The following is a 13,267-nucleotide window of genomic DNA, read 5'->3' on the forward strand; positions in this document are numbered from 1 at the left end:
GGCTGCGAAGGAGGGTGGGAGGCGCGACGGGAAGGGCCGCCCGAAAGTCCTTCGCTGGCTTCTGCGTGGGAGGGGCCTCCCGCCTACTCCCCAGCCCCCCTTCCTCCCTCCCATCCCCGTGACACTCACGCCCCCCCTCCCACTTGCAGCCTCGCCTCCCGGGTGCTGGGGGCTGCACTCCCCACCTCGCCCACGGGCTGATCTCCGTGAGGTGCCCATCGGGGGGACTGTACCTCGGCCCCAGGGACGACCTCGTGTCATGGACGCCGCCCCCAGCTTCCGAGCCTGAGTGTGGCCCATCTCCCGTCACCTCAGCCTCTCTGCATCACCACCCCCCACCCCCCACGGTCAGCCCCGAGCTGTGACAGACCCCTCGGACCCCCCTGAGTCCCGCCTCTGGGTCCCACCGGCCGGGGCCTGGGGGTCCGAGGATCTCCGGGAATTCTAAGTGCTCCATAGGAAAGGTCACCCTGCCCCAACTTACACCTGTCCTTGGGCAGAGAGGGCACCGGGGGCAGGACAGGACGAGGCAGCCCCCCCCCGAGTTCCATCCCTGGCACTACGTTCCCCGAGCACTGCCAGGAGTGAGCCCTGAGCACAGAACCAGGAGCAAGCCCTGAGCGGAGCCAGGTGTGGCCCCAACACCCAAAATAAAATAAAACAGTAAGAACGAAAAAGTTAATTCCTCTTCCCCTGGCCTCCGGCCCCGGTGGGACCCAGGGGACCTGCTTCCCTGGCGTCCACACCACCAGCTTCCTGGGCTGCGTCCGGAATGCCCTGGGGGACAGAGGGGCCTGGCCTGAGAAGGGGGAGCGATACCGGCCGGGAGGGGTGAGTGGAGCGGGACAAGCGAGACGCAGGGGACCCCCGCACCCAGCTGCCCGGAGGACAGAAAGACGCAAGAGCCAGCAGGATGGGGAAGCTGAGGCCTGCCCGCGGGAGGGCCTGGAGGGTCCCCGGGCACCTGCCCACGAGACCCGGCAGACTCAAGGCCGGGCAAGCCGGGCCCAGCCCGGGCCCAGAAACAGCCCCGGCCCGTCATTCCCGGCCGTGGTGTCCGGCCGGAGACTCTGTAGTCGCCAGGCTGGGCGTGGTGGACTTGGCCGTGGAACCCAGGAGGGGAGCCCCTGGACCCCCAACACTCAGACACGCCACCCAGGCCTGCTGCCACCTGCCATCTGGACCCCCGTGGGCCCCCAGGATGCCCAAAGACCCTCAGACGAGCCGGCTCCGCCCATGGGCCGTCTTCCTCAAGCACCAGGCTCCAGTGATCTTCACAGGGGTCAGGAGGAGTTTCTCTGCGGTGCATGTGTGTGAGGGTGTGTGTGCGTGTGAGCATATATGTGCCTCTGTACATGCATATGTCTGTTTTTATGCATGTATGTGTGTACCTATGCACTCATGTGTGCATGTGCGTGTGCGTGCATGCATGTGCCTGTGTGTGCCTGTGTATGTGCCTTGCATGCATGCATGTGTATACACATGTATGTGCATGTGCACACCCATGTGCACACATGCATGTGTGCATGTACGTGCATGTGTGCATGTGTGTGCATGTGTGTGCGTGTGCATATGTACACACATATATGTGTGTGCATGCATGTGTGTGCATGTGTGTGTATGGGCGTGTGTGTGCGTGTTTTCATTCGAGACTAAGACCCCATGGTGACGCCTCACTCCTGGCACGGGGAGGTAAGCAGCATGCGGGGTCAGACGGACCCTCCAGTCCTGGGGTGCACCCTGAATCACTGGGGGGGGGGCGGGCTGAGCCACCGGAAGAGCGAAGATGACCCCCCTCAGCAGGGCAAGCTGACTCCCCTCCCATCCCAATACTCAAATCAGGCACCTGCAGGAGAGCCCTGCATTGTAGCCCCGAAATCTGGACCCTAGATCTGGGGGTCCTGGCGTGTGAGGCTTGCCCATCCCCAGCCCGAGACGCAGGGACGGGGGCTGAGGGGACGCGGGTGCGTTTGGGCAGACTCCAAGGCGCCGCGCGGCAGCTGCAAGGAGACCCCAGGCCCCAGAAAGTGAAACAGAGTCTGGGGAAAGAGCCCCCTCGTGTAAGACACAGCTCAGAGGCCGGAGACAATGCTGGGGAAGGGGCTCGCTGCTCACGGACCCCAAGACAGGCGGGGCCTCCTGCAGTCACTGCGCTGCCTCCCGCGCGGGGCGGGCTTGGGGCGGGCGGGGGGGACAGGGACACGGGCTCTACTGCCACAGAAGCCGGGTGTCCCAAGGAAAGGAAAAAGAACCAGAATCTCAAGATCTCAGGACGCGGAAACCCTCCCCTTTAGGACTGACCACAGGGAAGGCCCGAGCCACAGTACGGCAGGTGCTTGCCGGGCATACAGCCGGCCTGGGTTCGATCCCCGCATCCCCTCTGGTCCCCTGAGCACCAGCAGGAGTGATTCCTGAGTGCAGAGCCAGGAGGAGCCCCTGGCTCAGGTGTGACCCATAAAAATAAATAAATAAAATTTATTTATTTATTTTTTTTCTTGGGTCACACCCGGCGATGCACAGGGGTTACTCCTGGCTCTGCACTCAGGAATCACTCCTGGCGGTGCTCAGGGGACCATATGGGATGCTGGGATCCGAACCCGGGTCGGCCGCATGCAAGGCAAACGCCCTACCAGCTGTGCTATCACTCCAGCCCCCAAATAAATAAAATTTAAAAAGGCCACAGTGGGGGGGCTGGAGCGATAGCACAGCGGGGAGGGCGTTTGCCTTGCACGCGGCCGACCTGGGTTCAATTTTCAGCATCCCATATGGTCCCCTGAGCACCGCCAGGAGTAACCCCTGTGCATAGCCGGGTGTGACCCAAAGAAACAAAGTAAAACAAAAAAAGGCCACAGTGGACAGGAGAAGTAGGACAGTGGGGTTTGATCCCGGGCACCCCACGTGGCCCCTAGCCCCGCCAGGGGTGATCCCTGAGCACAGAGCCAGCAGTCGGGCCGAGCACTGCTGGGTGTGGCCCCAGGATCAACAAAATACTGGCCCCTGGTTTTAGCTTAAAAGCACAACCAACCGCGCCCGGCCAGCCGCGGCGGGAAGAGGCTGGGCAGAAGGGCGGGGCCAGGGCCGCGGTCTGTCTCTGCAGAGCTGCCGGACACTCGTGGGCACCATGGTCAGGAGCATTCCTGCCAGGCTTTCCTGTGCGGTGGTGTTTACCCGCTGAGGAGCCCAGTGGCCCCAGGAAACAGGCCAGAACGTGCCGCTCGGACCGTGGACACGTGACCAGCCCCTCCAATCAGAAGTCTCCGTTCCCCCCAGCCCCCAGCAGGTGTCGGGAATTAAGAAGCAGAGAGTGGGGGCCTTGGGGGAGCCCCCCCAGCCTGATCCTACAAATCCCGTATTCATTTATTTTCTATGATGGAGTGGGGGAGGAGGAGGGACTCCCCAAACAGTGCTCAGGATCCAGGGCCGTGTCCCTGGGATGCCCGCCCAGCCCAGCCAGACAGTTCGAGGCTGTGCGGGCGGTGCTCGCGGCGCCCCAGGGTCACGTTCAGGAGCGCGGTGCAGGAACGAGACCTGCGGGGCCCTCTGGGCGCGGGTCGTGACCCCGCGCTGGCTCTCAGCTTCCCCTTCTGAGAGTGTCCCCGGCAGCTGCGGACCGGCCGCAGGGCTTCCCTGCAAACACAGGCACCCGGGGGGCCTAAGCGGCCACATAGTGGGCCACATCACTGGACGAGGCGTTGACCACAGACAAAGGGGGTCTGAGCATACCTGCGGGCGGGCTCACAATCGGCCGCGCGTGGCCCCTCCAGGGCTTCTGTTTCCTCATTTTTAGTTTTTCAATTTGGGGGCTCCGCTCAGCAGTGCACAGGGCTGACTCCTGGCTCTGCACTCAGGGATCACCCTGCGGGGGCGGGGGTGGGGGCCGCATATGTAGTGCAAGGCAAGCGCCCTACCCACTGTGCCATCTCTGTGGCCCCCAGGTGTTCCTGGCAGCGCCCACCCACGCTGCATTGCCGTGTGAGAGGTGGACAAGTGGACCAAGTGGACGCCTGCTCCCTCGGACACTAGGATCTGATGCACCTTTAGTTTCAGCCCTCCCCAACACACACACACACACACACACACACACACACACACACACACACACACACACTCCAGCCCATCCTTCTGGCTGGCTCAGCAGCCTGGGTAGTGCAGAGGTGGGAATGCAGCGAGCTGGATTGGTGCTCAGAGGCGCCCCCTGCAGCTGTGCGTGGGTATTGCACCCCAGGGGCCAACCTCTCATAGCCGACCCTATCAAGGGGTTGTGTGGGGTCCGCACTGGATGACCTGGCTGTCCCCAAGCTGTCTCCAAGCCTGACTTCCATGCACCCCACTCGGTGAGCTGACCCTGCCGCTCTCGCGCGCACGGGTTTCCCATGTGTGATGCAGGAAGTGTGGAATTAAGATGGATCAAAGGGAGCTGGAGCGGTAGCACAGCGGGGAGGGCATCTGCCTTGCACGCGGCCGACCTGAGTTCGATTCCCAACATCCCATAGGGTCCCCCGAGCACTGCCAGGAGTAACCCCTGAGCACTGCCACGTGTGACCCAAAAAGCAAAAAAAAAAAAAAAAGGATCAAAGTTGCTGGAGCATTAGTACAGTGGGTAAGACACTTGCCGTGCACACGGCTGACCTGGGTTTGATCCCCGGCATCTTATAGGGTCCCCTGAGCCCCGCATGGAGTGACCCTGGACGCAGAGCTAGGAGTAAGCCCTGAGCACTGTCAGGTGTGGCCCAAACACATACATACGCACGTACACACACACATGCACACCACACACATGTACATGCATGCACACACAGCACACACTCACATACATGCACACACACTCATACCACACACTCACACACATGCACACACACTCATACCACACACTCACACACATGCACATGCGTACACACACTCACACACATGGACACACACACACACAAAAGTAATGACGCATATTGCGGCTGGAGAGACGGGTTGCAGCCTGCAGTTCTTAGCTTTGCACGTGGGAGTCCCATGTTTGATCCCCAACATCCAACATGAGGGGGAAGGGGCTCCCGACAATAGGGATGGGAAAAAGCACGTATTGGTCTCCTGATACAGCCGGGCACTGGCCAGGCCTGGCCTGAGGAGCCAAAGAGACCCCAAAGCAAGGCTCAGTGCTCCGGGCAGCGCGCCCCGGGCCACTGTGGGGTTCGGGGCCCAGGGGCACCCCACCGGGAGAGGCGGCTGGTGGGGGAGCTCGCAGACGGGGGGCCCTGTTTGGAGGGTGGCTGGTTTCACTTTCAGGGTGACTGAGCCTGGGGCTGTGAACCCTGGGGGCCGCCGAGTCACAGACCCCACCCCCGCCGCCCCCAGCCTGTCTGAACCAGCTCGGCGCGGCCTGTTTACCTCCCTGCCTCCCCACCCTGGACCCCTCCTTCGCACCTCCGAGTTGAGTTTCTACCACAGGCCTGGGGGGTTGGGGGGGCGCGAGGTGAGGCCCCAGGGACTCTGACGCTGCCCCATTTCTAGGCACCTCACCCCCCTCTGCCCGGCAGCCCGCCCGACCGCCAACACCCTCCCAGCCCCAGCCCCTGCGGGACAATTCATCTCTCCCCTTTGTTCCCCTGCGGGGCTGGGCCGGCCCCTCCCAGGGCACAGAGCTGGCCTGGGTGCCTGTCCCTCCCTGCGGTCACCGCTATTCTAGGGCTGCCGACCACAGGAACTGGGCTGTGGTTTGAGCCAAACAGAACAAATTCAAAGCATCTGGGGTGGCTGGAGGGTTCGAGACAGCTGAAGGCCTCTGCCTCTCGCGGCCCCCGGCCCGGGCAGAGCCCTGCGGGGCCCTCTGGGGTCCCACACTGGGTCCAGCTGTTTCCTGGGCCCTCCCCGGTCCCAGGTGTCCCTGGCTGAGGCTGGGACCTCGGGTCGCCCGGCCGGCAGATGGCAGAGAGAAGCGGCGAGGCCCCAGGGGTCTGAGGAAGAAGAAAACTGAAGGTGCCATTTTGGGGGGTGTCCGACTCCCCAGCCCCCCGGGGAGGAGACCCTGAAGTCCGTCGGGCACGGGGGAAGCTGCACCCCTGCTCTCTCGTCTACCCTGGCTGGCGCTGGGCCCCCAGAGCGACTTCCGGCCCCGGGTGGACTTCACCGCCGAAGTCCCCCATTTGGGGAGAGTCGGGCAGAGGCAGGGCCGCCCCCCACCGCGAGGGGAAAGGAGCCGGTTCCCCAGCCCCCCTCACAGCGAGGCTGACTCTGTGGCCGGCTCCTGGGGCGCCCCCCTGAGTGCATGAGCCAAGATGAAACCAGGAGGACCACGTCACTGCCCTCTGGGAAATGACCTCAAAGCAGCTCTCCGCGCCCCGCTGGGAAGGACTTTGGGGTTCCCAGATCAAGTAGCAACCTGTGCCCCCCACCCCGCCCAGGAGGTGGCATGAGGTGGGGTGGAGCCCAAGGGACCCTCAGCGCCCCCCGCCCCGCCTTTCCCTGTCTGCCCCCAGACTCTCCCGCCTCCACCCAACCTCACCCCTGCCCAGCCGGGCAGCAGAGGCCAGAGCGGGTCTGGCCAGAGCCGGGCAGGCGGCGGGGCCAGGCGGTGGCCTTTGATGCGAAGGATGTGGCCGCTGGCTTTAGCGCCCCGACGCCCAGGCCGTGTTTCACCTGGGCCCTTCCTGCAGGAAGCGGTCGGGGTGAGGAGGGGGCACGGGCGGGAGAGGCTCGAGGTGTGGGCTGAGTCGTCACAGGACACTCGGCGTGGGGGCCGCCAGCCCCCACCCCAGGCTTCCGGTTTCTCTTCTGGGCTAAAGTCACCCTCCTCCCCGCCCCCCCCCGCACGGCCGCACCTCGCCCTCCCCGGGAGCCAGAGAGGACCCCAGCAAAACATTCAAACCCGGGGCCAGAGTGATAGGACAGCGGGGAGGGTTCTTGCCTTGCATGCCGCCGACCCGGGTTCGATTCCCCAGCATCCCATAAGGTCCCTCTGACACCGCCAGGAGTGATTCCGAAGTGCAGCACTGGAGCACTGGAGCACTGTCGTCCCGTTGCTCATTGATTTGCTCGGGCGGGCACCAGTAACGTCTCCATGGTGAGACTTGTGGTTACTGTTTTTTGCACATCGAATACGCCACGGGGAGCTTGCCAGACTCTGCTGTGTGGGTGGGATGCTCTCGGTAGCTTGCCGGGCTCTCCGAGAGGGGCGCAGGAATCGAACCCGGGTCGGCCACGTGCAAGGCAAACGCCCTACCGCTGTGCTGTCGCTCTAGTCCATCGTCACTCCGCTTTTTCCTGAGCATTGCGGGGTGTGACCCAAAACAAAAAATACATAGAAATGAAATTTTAAAAGTCAGAGCTGGAAGACATCAGAGCCACCAAGAGTCCCGAGTGCCAGCTCAGCTGGAGAGTGGAAAGTTCTAGAAGTCAGACCTTTCCCGCACTCCATGCCAGGTCCTGTTCCAAACACTCGGGGAATCTGAGACCCCGAACTACACCTGCCAAACCAGAATCTCCAGGGTCAGGGGCAGAGCCCTCGTACAGCGAGGGGGGCTCCGGCCTGGCATGCAGCCAACCTGGGTTTGATCCCCGGCACCCCCTAGGGCCCCCAAGTCTGCCAGGAGTGACCCTGAGCACAGAGTTAGGAGTCATCACTGAGCACTGCTGGGTGTGGCGCCAAAACAAAACAGAATCTTCTTTTCCACCCCTGAGAAATTAGACCCAACAGCTGTGCCTCGGGGAGGAATTCCTGTGGCGCCCCCTATAGGCAGGGAAAAGAAGGCACAGAGAGGTTAAGTATCTAGCCCAAAGTCACACAGCGCTGCACACTGGACTGGGGTTTGAGCCCTGACCCGCGTCTGTCTGGTTCCCATCTTCCCTCATCGGCCCCTTCTCGGCACTTCCCATTGCCCAGACCTCGGAGGACAGAACATCTCGCGAGAATGGGAGCACTTGTCAAGCGTTTCTGTCCCCGCAGCTCTGGGCCAGGACCTAAGGGCGACCACAGAGGCTGGGCAGAGGCTAACCCAGCCTCGGGCAGGGCAGCACATGGTCGGGAGATGGGGCTCGTGTCTAGAGGGGGTGATTCTGGAGTCTGAACTGGGTGCTCAGATCCGTGCTGGGACAGCTGCCTCCTCCAGGCAGGCCTCCAGGGAGAGTCATTTCAGCGGTGGAATGAGGGCTCCTGAGCTAGAGACCAGCTGGGGATGCCCCCAGGGAGCACGGCCCACCGCTGGGCACAGACAGGAGCGTCCACGCCCACAGCACACCCAGGCGGGCTCCTTCCTGCCAGCCTGCCCCTCTGCCGACACCCAAGGGCCCCCGTCCCTGAGCGGGCCCTGCTCCTCGTCGACACTGGGCGCGGCCGCCGGGCGTGCTCCCTCCTCTGGGAGTGCTCCCTCCTCCGGGCGTGCTCCCTCCGCCCAAGGTGCCACCTTGTGCCCTAGCGGAGGACGCCAGGCTCAGCTCGGGCTGATATACCTGCAAGCTGCCACCAGGGGGCGCTGAGCACTTCTCCGGGGAATGCAGTGCGAGATGCACACGGGGGTCCGCACCCTTCTCCCCCCGGCGGTGCAGGTACCTGCAGAGCAAAGGCGGGGGGCGCTTGCAGGGCCCCTGGATCCTAGGAAAACAGCACGGGGAGCTGGGAGAGGGGAAGACAAAACCAGTGCCCCCCGAGGGTGTTGGAGGCTCGCGGGTACCAGCGAGCAGTAGAGAGGAGCAGGGTGGGCGCTGTGGGGTCTGCCTGTGTCTCAAACCCCCCAGACTGACGGCGGGGGACTGAGTGCCGAGGCAAATACCCAGCCAGAGGCTTGCCTGCGGCCTCTCCCGGCCCCTGCCGCCCGCTGGGATCCAGGATAGGTGAGGGTTACCCCTGGGGTCCCCACTGCCCCAGTCCACAGCCTCGGCCGCTGTCAGGGACCCTTCATAGGTCAGCCTGGCCCCATTCTAAGCAGACCTTGGCTTTGCTCATCTGTAGTTGTAGCACTGGAGCACTGTCCTCCTGTTGCTCATTGATGTGCTCGAGCGGGCACCAGTAACATCTCCACTGTGAGACTTGTTGTTCCTGTTTTTGCATCTCGAATACTCCACGGGGAGCTTGCCAGGCTCTGCTGTGCGGGCGGGATACTCTCGGTAGCTTGCTGGGCTCTCGGAGAGGGGCAGAGGAATCGAACCCAGGTCGGCCGCATGCAAGGCAAGAACCCTCCCCTCTGTCCTATCACTCTGGCCCCGGGTTTGAATATTTTGCTGTGTAGTTGTGTAGAGGGAAAATTAGGAGTCAAAGGGAAGAACTAGAGCCAGAACCCGCCTGGGAGCTGGGCAGTGTTGACCCGGTCAGAAGGACCGGAACCGATCAGCCGGATTGCCTCAGCGGGAACGGAACTGTCACCCAAATAATTAGGAAGTGTCTGTACGGAGCCAAAAACAATGGATTCTTCCCCGGTTGTCCCAAGCGCTATGCACGTGAGCAGCCGTGGGGTGTCTTAGATGAAACTCTTGTTCCCATCAGATGGATGTAGCCTGCTGCGAACCTCTAGAAGCTTCTGTGAACTGGGCTCAGGGCGCAACCCACTTTGGCATCAGCAGGTGGGATCTGCTTATCCCACTGATCTCTCCAGTCTGATTTTTTTATAGATATATTTTTAATTTTATAAAGTAGTTTGCAATATTTACATTCACATTACATTTAATATTCAAACTCCAGTCCCACCACCATGACACCTTCCCACCACCATATTTCGGATGTTTCCATCCCGAGCCCCAATCCCTGCTCCAGGGCAGAACCGAAATAATATATTTTGTATTATTTGTTATGAAAAAACGCTGAAAATGTTACAAAAAAGTATCCTTAGGGGCTGGAGCAATAGCACAGCGGGGAGGGCGTTTGCTTTGCACGCGGCCGACCCGGGTTCGATTCCCAGCATCCCATAGGGTCCCCTGAGCACCTCCAGGAGTAATTCCTGAGTGCAGAGCCAGGAGTGACCCCTGTGCATCGCTGAGTGTGACCCAAAAAGAAAAAAAAAGTATCCTTAGAGGAAAGAGTGTGGCGATTGCTGTATTTCGCCCAGGGGCCACTAAGCCCTTCCGTAAGAGATCACTGACATGTTGCTGGAGGTTGAGCCTTGTGTGCTTTTTATATGTATATATCTGTAAAAAAGAAAAAGTCTATTTCCCTCTAAGATTGGTTGCCTCCTAACAAGTCAGATTTCTGGGACATTTTAACAGGCAGCGGGGCTGGGAGCCCCTGGGGACAGGTCACCTCCAGGAAGCCTCAGTTTCCCTGCATTTACGGCTTTGTGTAGAAGGGGGCGCTCCTGCTGTGTTTTTGTTGAGTGGGGGTGGGGACGGGTGGCCGCGGGTGGGTGTTTGGATGGAGGCTGTGCGCTGGGCGGTGAGTGGGTAGTTGGTGGGGCGGGCGGTGGCTGGGTGGGTAGGGGGGTGATGGATGGGTGGAAGGCGGATTATGGGTGGATGGCAGATGGGCGGGTGGGGGGAGGGTGATGGATGTGCGAGTGGGTGGGTGGAAGGAAGAGGTGAGGGAGGGAGGGAGGGAGGGAGATGGAGGGAAGCCTGGGCCCCGTCTCCAACTGGCTCTGACCCTTCCTTAGACCTTTAGACCTTGGATCTTTCCCGAGATCTTCGCTTTCCTCTTCAGCAAGGGAACACAGTGAGGTGTCCCCCTTCCAGAGCTGCCACCCCCGCCCAGAGAACTCAGGGCGCAGCTGAACTCCACACAGCCCTGGAGCCCCCGAGACGACCCACGGGGGCAAAGCTGTTATCATCATCTCCCCATTTTCCTGGTGAGGAAACTGAGGCCCCTCTCTTGTGGGTTGGATTTGACACCGGAAGAGCCTGAGACACCTCTGGCTGAGCCCAGGAAAGGTCTGTTTGGAAGATTTGGGGCACCCAGAGGTGCTGCCCCCCTGCATCCCAATAGTGGAAGCCCAGCGGGCAGGACTGACAACTGAGGCAGGACCCCTCAGGGTCAAGCCGACCCCAGAGAGCCAGACTGAGATCAACCCCCAGCCATTGATCACACGCCAGGGCGCCGCTGTGCCCGTGACCTTACCCCTCTGACCTTGCCCCCAACCCTCTGACCTTGCTCTGGGGCCCTGCACCCTCCACCCAGGCCTTGAGGGCCAGAGGCAAACCGTTGTCCCATGTGCCCGGGGCCTTCCTGTCACGTGGCCAGTCCTGGCCAATGAGCGGCAAGGATCCGGCGATGCGCGTCTCAGCGTCCTTGTCCCAGACCCCCCGCCCTGCACCCTGCCAGCCGGCTTGGGACCCCCCGGCTGGCCCTGAGCACCAAGGCAGGCTACCTCCAGCACCTGACGTGCCCCGCGGACACGTGGGGGCAGCTGGTCAGTGGGCGTGAGCGGCCGATGGGACTGTCCAGCCCCCGGCTTTGCGCCCAGAGCGCCCCCGCAGCCTGGGGTCTGCGCGCAGGGGAGGAGGAGAGAGGGTCAGCCCGAGCCCCAGGCTTAGAAACGGGGACTGCGCCACGGTGGGAGGCCTGCCCCGGGGTCCCCGGGTCAGCGGGGGCGCGAGGGGTCGCTGGGGAGGGGACACGCGTGCGGAAGGTACACGCGGGACCACACAGGACGGCCGCTCGGCGTCAGTACTGCCAGCCGGGACCCCCGAAAGAAGAGAGAGAGTGAAACGGACATTGTCTGCCATAGAGGCAGGGGTGGGGTGGGGGGTGGCAGGAGGGAGGGGTCTCACGCTCGTTCAATTAAATAAATAAGTAAATAAATAAAACCGAGTGCAGCGAGGCTGGAGCGTGCTGGGTAGTACAGTGGGTAGGGCGCCACCTTGCACCCGCCTGTCCCGGGTTCAAGCCCAGGCACCCCGTGGGGCCCCCCAAGCCTCCCCAGGAGTGACCCAGGAGCCCCGCGCGCTGCCGGGTGTGGCCCCCCATCAGTCCATCCGTCACAACAGAAGCGAGGGCGGGTGACAAGCCCCAGGAGAGAGCTGGGAAGGCGCACACAGTCCGTCTCCCCCAGGACCCCCGAACCCCACGGGGGGCTGTGCAGAGAGAAGCAGGGACCACTGGCTCACGCCTCTCACCCGCCTGCACCCCTCTGCCAGCGCCCCCATCTTCCGGCCAGCCTCGGGGGTCCTGGCCTAGCAGGCCCTGGTCCCACCTGCCCCGCCGGAGTCTGGCAAGGGGTTCCGGGGTGGGGGGGGCCTCAGGGTCACGGGGAGGGGGGTGGGCTCGTGGGCTGTGGAGGGAGGGGACCCCCCAGCACGTGATTGGGGGGGGAGCTCTCAGGGCTGAGTCTCCTCCTGCAGCTCGGGGCGGGGGGCGGCAGGGCTTGAGCGGCCGAGGTGGGGACCCCGCCCCCGGGGAGCCAGGACCGTGGGAGCCGCGGCTGGAGAGACCCGGCGGCCGCCCCAGGCCCGCATCGCAGACCGGGCAGAGCAGGGCCAGGACCAGGCGGCAAGTTCTGAGTCTCGGTCTCCTCCCCCCGTCGGGAATAACTGTCCCCCCCTCCACCGAGGCCTCCCGGAGCCCCCACCCCGCCCCTGCCGCCCCACCCCGCAGCCCTGCAGAGGGTCCCCGCGTCCCGAACCCCAGTGACTCCCGCTCCCGCCCACACCTCCACGTCCGATAGAGACCCATGCCCCACCCCCGGCCGGTTCCGCCCGCGCAGCGGCCCCCAGGCTGGCGGGAGGGGCGGGGGCGGGGCTGGCGCCGGCCCCGCCCTAGGGCTCCGCCCCCTGGCGCTGTCCCCGGGTCCCCGCCGTGTCCTGGAAATCCCTCCTTCCTCCCGCTCCCGCCCAGCGCGAGACCCAGGACAGCTGTTTCTGCGCCTCCGTGTCCGCGTGGCAGTATGTGGCCACTGGGCCGGCCCGGCGCCCGCGGCATGAAAGCCATTCATTCATTCCCCGAACAAACACCCCTCGCCCGCCGGGCGGCACCCCCACCTGCCCGCACCCCGTCTCCCGGCGCTGTCCTAGCGCCGTGGGGGACCCCCACAGCAGAGACACTAAGTCTGAGAAAGGCTCCTCTTGACCCCCACCAGGCAACCTCCACTTGCCCATCTCTATCGTCCCATTTCACAGACGAGGAAACTGAGGCCCAGCGATGCAGGAACGGGGCCAGGGGCCACAGCCGCTGGGGCCCCGCAGCCCGAGTGGCTGAGGGATCGGTTTCTTTGTGGGTGCTGGAGGTCCCTCAGGCTCAGGTCCCTGTGGAACAGAGCTGGCTCCCTCGCCAAGGGGGACGACAGGGGGCACAGAGAGAACATCCCGCACCCCAAGAACGTGAGGCCCGTTTCTTAACCAAGAACCTTTAATCGTGCTGGACAAG

Source organism: Sorex araneus, chromosome 6, assembly GCF_027595985.1.
Source record: "Sorex araneus isolate mSorAra2 chromosome 6, mSorAra2.pri, whole genome shotgun sequence".
Classification (NCBI taxonomy): Eukaryota; Metazoa; Chordata; class Mammalia; order Eulipotyphla; family Soricidae; genus Sorex; species Sorex araneus.